Source organism: Pelecanus crispus, unplaced genomic scaffold (genome assembly GCF_030463565.1).
Source record: "Pelecanus crispus isolate bPelCri1 unplaced genomic scaffold, bPelCri1.pri SCAFFOLD_408, whole genome shotgun sequence".
Classification (NCBI taxonomy): Eukaryota; Metazoa; Chordata; class Aves; order Pelecaniformes; family Pelecanidae; genus Pelecanus; species Pelecanus crispus.
Genome location: NW_027461474.1, coordinates 12,290 through 19,441, shown reverse-complemented (window position 1 = coordinate 19,441; position 7,152 = coordinate 12,290). Strand labels below are relative to the sequence as shown.

Genomic DNA, 7,152 nt, shown 5'->3' with positions numbered 1-7,152 from the left:
GGCGCTGGCCGCCCGCGTGCTGGCCGAGGTGGCCGAGCGGCTCGGCGAACCGGCCGGGCTCTACCGGGAGACGGAGCGGGCGCTGAGCGACAACGAGCTGCTGGAGCGGCTGCACTGGGCGCCGGAGCTGGGCGCCTTCGCCGATTACGGCAACCACAGCGCTGCCGTGGGGCTGCGCTGGCAGCAGGCGCCGGGGCGACCGCCGCCGGCCCCCCGCTTGGTGCGGGAGGTGCGGGAGCCGCCGCGGCCGCGCTTCGTGGGGGCCCTGGGCTACGTCAGCCTCTTCCCGCTGCTGCTGCAGCTGCTGCGGCCCGACTCGCCGCGGCTGCCCGCCGTGCTGGCCGCCATGCGCGGCGAGCGGCAGCTCTGGACGCCTTTCGGGCTGCGCTCCCTGGCCCGCGACAGCCCCTTCTACCTGCGGCGCAACACCCAGCACGACCCCCCGTACTGGCGCGGCTCCGTCTGGGTCAACGTCAACTACCTGGCGCTGCGGGCCCTGCGCGCCTACGCCGAGGCCGAGGGGCCGCAGCGGGAGCGGGCGGCCGAGCTCTACCGCGAGCTTCGCCACAACTTGGTGGCCAATTTGTACCGGCAGTACGCCGAGAGCGGCTTCCTCTGGGAGCACTACAGCGACAGCACCGGCCGCGGCCAGGGCTGCCACCCCTTCGCCGGCTGGTCCGCCCTGGTCGTGCTGGTGATGGCCGAGGGACTACTAGGGCTGCCGGTGGCCGCGCCGGCATTTGCCGGCCCTGCCCGGCTTTCTCAGGTGGGCGGGCGGCGGCGCGGAGCCCGCCGCCTCCCCCCGAAATAAAGCTCCGCCACCGTGGCCCGTCGCTGCCTGTGTCGGGGTGCCATCCCCTGCGCCGGGAGGGGGGTCCCTGTCCCCCTCCTGCAGAACTGGGGGGGCCCAGCGCAGCCCCCCCACCCTCCCCCAGACCCCCAGCAGGCGCGGGGGCCGCTGTACTTCCACATCTCTTTAATGGGGGGGAGGACGCTACGTGACCCGCCCGGCCCCCGGCAGCGGTGGGACCCCCGGCAGCGGTGGGGACCCCCGGCAGCACTGAGGGGAGGGGGGCGGGCACGGGGCCCCAGCCCCCAGGAGCAGTTCGGAGAGGAGGGGGCTCCGGCGGGACCGTGCCACGGCTGCGGGACCGGACGCCACAGGGCGCACGGATTTGGGGGGGGGGGGGGTCAATGGGGGGGGGGTCCCGGGGGCTCCACGGCGAAGAGTCCGGACCCCGGGGCAGCACCGGGAGCAAGGACGCGGCAGCGTCGCCCTCGGCCCCACGGCGCAGCTGCCCGCCCCGTCCCCGGGGAGGGGGCAGGGGGCTCAGACGGGCAGGGCGGGCGAACCGGGCCCCTCGCCGCCCCCCTGGCCCGGCAGCCCGCAGCGCGGCGGGGGCACGGGGCCGGCCTTGCCCAGCAGCTGGGCGCCCTCGCCCTCCTCTTCCTCCTCCTGGCAGCGCCCCACCTCGATGCCGGAGTCCCCGTCAAGCGCCGGTGCCGGAAATGCTCGCCGCCGTCGCCTTCATCCCGAGCCGCGCCGCCCTCCTCCTCCTCGCCCTCCTCGATGTCGGAGCAGGGGTGGCAGTCGGCCTCGAAGAAGTCCACGTGGAGGAGAAGAGCGCGTGCTTGTGCGGGGCCTGCCGCGCCGGCGTCTCCTCGGGGGGCAGCTCCCAGCTGGCGCCGGTGCCGGTGCTGCTGGTGCCGCCGTCCTCGCTGGGCGGTGCTGGCCCGGCTGCGCTCCGTCTCGTCCGTCGCCTGCGCCGAGAGCGAGGTGCTGCTGGGGGAGGTGGCGCAGCTCGACTCGCACGAGCAGCTGCTGTAGTTCTCCGAGCTGGGCTGAGAGCGTCAGGCTGCCGGAGCCCGGGCGGCCGCGGGGCCCGCTCAGCTGGGCCAGGATGGCGCTGTACGGCGGCGGCGGCGTGCTGGGGCGGTGGGCCACCTCCTCGTAGGCCGGCAGCTTGAAGGAAGCCAGCATCCCTGTGGCGGGGGGGGAGCGCGGGTCAGGGCGGACCCCCAGCCCCCGCTGCCTCTGGGCCCGGGCCCTGGAGGGGACGGAGCTGGAGCACGGGGCCCCGGGGCAGGGCTGGGGGGGACGTGGGGGCTTGGGGGGCTGGGGACAATGACGTGGGGGGCTCAGGGGGACGCAGGGGGCTGGGGATGATGGCGCGGGGGGGCTCGGGGGGCTGGGAACGATGATGCAAGGGGCTCAGGGGGACGCAGAGGGCTAGGGCTGATGACGTGGGGGGCTTGGGGGGGCTCAGGGAGATGCAGGGAGCTGGGGACAATGACACGGGGGGCTCGGGGGATGCAGGGGCCTGGGGGCGGACACAGGGGGCTGGGGACAATGATTTTGGGGTCCGGGGGGGGATGTGGGGGGCTCGGGGGGGATGCAGGGGGCTGGGGATGATGGCATGGGGGGCTTGGGGGGGCTCAGGGAGATGCAGGGAGCTGGGGACAATGACACGGGGGGCTCGGGGGGATGCAGGGGCCTGGGGGCGGACACAGGGGGCTGGGGACAATGATTTGGGGCCGGAGGGGGATGTGGGGGGCTCGGGGGGGACGCAGGGGGCTGGGGATGATGGCATGGGGGGCTTGGGGGGGCTCAGGGAGATGCAGGGAGCTGGGGACAATGACACGGGGGGCTCGGGGGGATGCAGGGGGCTGGGGACAATGACACGGGGGGCTCGGGGGGATGCAGGGGCCTGGGGGCGGACACAGGGGGCTGGGGACAATGATTTGGGGGCCGGGGGGGGATGTGGGGGGCTCGGGGGGGATGCAGGGGGCTGGGGATGATGGCATGGGGGGCTTGGGGGGGCTCAGGGAGATGCAGGGAGCTGGGGACAATGACACGGGGGGGCTCGGGGGGATGCAGGGGGCTGGGGACAATGACACGGGGGGCTCGGGGGGATGCAGGGGCCTGGGGGCGGACACAGGGGGCTGGGGACAATGATTTGGGGGCCGGGGGGGGATGTGGGGGGCTCGGGGGGGGATGCAGGGGGCTGGTGATGATGGCATGGGGGGCTTGGGGGGGCTCAGGGAGATGCAGGGAGCTGGGGACAATGACACGGGGGGCTCGGGGGGGATGTGGGGGGCTGGGATGATGATTTGGGGGGCTCAGGGGGACATGGGAGGCTGGAGACAATGATGTGGGGGACGCGGGGGGATGCAGGGGGCCGGGGATGATGACTTGGGGGCTGGGGGGCTGACTTGGGGGGCTGGGGATGATGATGCAGGGGGCTCGAGGGGCTGGGAACGATGACGTGGGGGGCTCCGGGAGACATAGGGTATGTGAGGAGGCTGGGGATGATGATTTGGGGGGCTGGGGGCGATAACATGGGGGGGTGGGGCGGATGCAGGGGTCTGGGGATGATGATTTGGGGGCTGGGAGGGATGACTTGGGGGGATGACTTGGGGGGCTGGGGATGATGTGGGGGGCTTGGGGATGACGATGCGGGGGGCTCGAGGGGCCGGGAACGATGACGTGGAGGGCTCGGGGAGACACGGGGGACGTGAGAAGGCTGGGGACGATGATTTGGGGGGCTGGGGGTGATAACACGGGGAGCTTGGGGGGCTGGGGACGATGATGTGGGGGGCTCGGGGGGCAATGGGGGGCTGGGGGTGATGACACGGGGGGCTGGGGGCCCCCGACTCACTGAGGTCCATCATGGAGGCGGGGTAGTTGCAGGCACCGTGGTAGGCGATGAGGTTGATCTCCCGCTGCCGCTGCTGCTGCTGCAGGCGCAGCTTGGCCCGGCGGTGCCGGTAGGCACAGCAGCAGCTGAAGAGGATGAGGATGGTCCAGAGGAGCCAGAACCCTGCGGGGGCAGAGCGGGGTCACCCTCCCTGAGCCCTGGGGCCCCACAGAGCCCGGAGCGTGTCCCCCCCCCCGAGCACTGGGACCCCCCCCCCGAGCCCTGAGCTCCCCCCCGGGAGCCCCGGCCTCTGAGCCCCGAGCTCCCCCCAGAGCCCTGGGAACCCCCCCATGAGCCCTGAGACCCCCCCATGAGCCCCAGGATCCCCCCTGGAGCCCTGAGACCCCCCCATGAGCCCTGAGACCCCCCCCATGAGCCCCAGGATCCCCCCTGGAGCCCTGAGACCCCCTCCCGAACCCCAGGACCCCCCCCTGGAGCCCTGAGACCCCCCCCCCCCCCCCCGAGCCCCAGGACCCCCCCTGGAGCCCTGAGACACTCCCCCCGAGCCCCAGGACCCCCCCTGGAGCCCTGAGACCCCCTCCCAAGCCCCAGGATCCCCCCTGGAGCCCTGAGACCCCCCCCCGAGCCCCAGGACCCACCCTGGAGCCCTGAGACCCCCTCCCGAGCCCCAGGACCCCCCCTGGAGCCCTGAGACCCCCCCCAGAGCCCTGAGACCACCCCCCAGAGCCCCAGGACCCCCTCCCGAGCCCCAGGACCCCCCCTGGAGCCCTGAGTCCCCCAGGACCCCCCCTGGAGCCCTGAGACCCCCCCCCGAGCCCCAGGATCCCCCCATGAGCCCTGAGACCCCCTCCCGAGCCCCAGGACCCCCCCTGGAGCCCTGAGACCCCCCCCCGAGCCCCAGGACCCCCCCTGGAGCCCTGAGACCCCCCCCCGAGCCCCAGGATCCCCCCTGGAGCCCTGAGACCCCCCCCCCCCGAGCCCCAGGACCCCCCCTGGAGCCCTGAGACCCCCTCCCGAGCCCCAGGACCCACCCTGGAGCCCCAGGACCCACCCTGGAGCCCCGAGCTCCCTTCAGAGCCCTGGGAACCCCCCCTCGAGCCCCGGGACCCCCCCCAAGCCCTGACACCTCCCCCCGAGCCCCAGGACACCCCCATGAGCCCTGAGACCCCCTCCCGAGCCCCAGGATCCCCCCTGGAGCCCTGAGACCCCCAGGACCCCCCCCCGGAGCCCTGAGACCCCCCCCCCGGAGCCCTGAGACCCCCCCCCGGAGCCCTGAGACCCCCTCCCGAGCCCCAGGACCCCCCCTGGAGCCCTGAGACCCCCCCCCGGAGCCCTGAGACCCCCTCCCGAGCCCCAGGACCCCCCCTGGAGCCCTGAGACCCCCCCCCCCCGAGCCCCAGGACCCCCCCTGGAGCCCTGAGACCCCCTCCCGAGCCCCAGGACCCCCCCTGGAGCCCCGGGACCCGAGCCCCGAGCTCCCCCCAGAGCCCCGGGACCCCCCCCCCCGGGACCCCCGCCCGCACTCACACCACAGCTCGTAGTAGTAGGTGCAGCAGCCGGTCTCCCCGCAGCAGTGCCCCGTCTCGCACACGTAGGGCTGGTTGTTCACCCCCGGGCAGTGCTCCCGGGCCTGCGGGCACAGCCACCCCGTCACGGCCCGCCCGGCAGCGCGTCCCGCCGGGCCCCGGCCGAGCCCCGGCCGTACCTGCTGGTGCTGCCGGCCCAGCAGCGCGGCCCAGGCCCCCTCGGCGCCGCCGCTCCCGGGCCGCTCCATGGCGCCGCTTACAGCCCGCCGCGGCCCCGCGCCGGCTCCGCCCGCTCGGCCGCCCCGGCCCCGGCCCCCGCCGCCCGCAGCGGCAGCCGCTGCCCCGCCGCCGCCGCCGCCGCCGCCATCCCGGCCGCCCTGGCCGCCGCCGCCTCCCGGGCCGCAGCCTCCGCCGCCGCCATCACGCCCGGGCCCAAGGTCCCGCCTCTCCCCCCCCCCCCCGCCGCCGCCGCCGCCCAATCCGCCGCCGCCTCGCCGCCGCCCGGCCAATCGGCGCCGCCGCCGCCGCCCCGGCCCCGCCAATCGGGCGCCGTCTGCCCGCGCCTCACGCCCAACAACAGAGACAAAGGGACCGAGCCCCGCCCCCCACCCGGATTGGCGGCCGCCGCCACCAACCGCCGGCGCAGCCCCGCCCCCTGGCCGTGACTGACGGGGTCCCCGGCCAACGGCGGCCCGGCCCCGCGCCACCGCGCCCGACGGATGGGGCGCAGCCGCCCCTGGCTGGCCGGGGCCCGCCCCCGGGGCGGGCTTTGGGGAGAGCCCGGCCAACGGGCGGCGCAGGCAGGGCCTCAGCACGTGATTGGCGGAGAGGCCAGCCAACCAGCGCCGCCGCTCTCTGCCGGGCAGGGGCCCCCAGCCAATGGGCGCTGCCGCAGGGAGCTTCCCGGTGCCCCGCCCCCGGGAGCGCCGGGCCGGGCTGCACCATAACACACGGGGGGGAGGGGGGGCGACCGGGCTGTTCCATAGCGCTCCCGGGGGGCCGGGCTGTTCCATAGCGATCGGGGGGGGGGGGGGCGGGCTGTTCCATAGCGATCCCGGGGGGGGGTGTGGGCTGTCCCATAGCGATCGGGGGGGGGCCGGGCTGTTCCATAGCGATCCGGGGGGGGGGGGCCGGGCTGTTCCATAGCGATCGGGGGGGGGGGGGGGCGGGCTGTTCCATAGCGCTCCCGGGGGGCCGGGCTGTTCCATAGCGATCCGGGGGGGGGGGGGGGGGGCCGGGCTGTTCCATAGCGATCCGGGGGGGGGGGGGCCGGGCTGTTCCATAGCGATCCCGGGGGGGGGTGTGGGCTGTCCCATAGCGATCGGGGGGGGGGCCGGGCTGTTCCATAGCGATCGGGGGGGGGGGCCGGGCTGTTCCATAGCGATCCGGGGGGGGGCCGGGCTGTTCCATAGCGATCGGGGGGGGGGGGGCCGGGCTGTTCCATAGCGATCCGGGGGGGAGGCGGGCTGTTCCACAGCGATCGGGGGGGGGCCGGGCTGTTCCATAGCGATCCAGGGGGGGGCCCGGGCTGTTCCATAGCGATCCCGGGGGGGCCCGGGCTGTTCCACAGCGATCGGGGGGGGGGGGCCGGGCTGTTCCATAGCGATCCCAGGGGGGCCCGGGCTGTTCCATAGCGATCCAGGGGGGGGCCGGGCTGTTCCATAGCGATCCCAGGGGGGCCCAGGCTGTTCCATAGCGATCCTGGGGGGCGGCCGGGCTGCCCCATAGCAATGCCGGGGTGCCGGGCTGCCCCCCGCCCCGGCGGACCCACACACGGCTCCTTCACCTGCAGCCTTTAATCAGCTCCGCAGCACCGGGCAGCGGCACCACCGCGGGACCAGCCCTGGCCGGGACCCCCCCCCCCCCCACCCCAAAACCCCCAACAAGTCCCCGCCGGGGCCGCCGCGCAGCCCCGGCCCCCTCTGTCCACGGCGGAGGGGCCGGACCCCCGCCGCGTCCCCCCCGGC

At 75.8% G+C, this 7,152-nt stretch overlaps 1 pseudogene; it reads right to left on the bottom strand.

The window, feature by feature from the left end:
• Positions 1–1,330: 1,330 nt before the first annotated feature.
• Positions 1,331–5,433, bottom strand: LOC142597045 (uncharacterized; annotated as a pseudogene).
• Between the last annotated feature and the right edge of the window lie 1,719 nt (positions 5,434–7,152).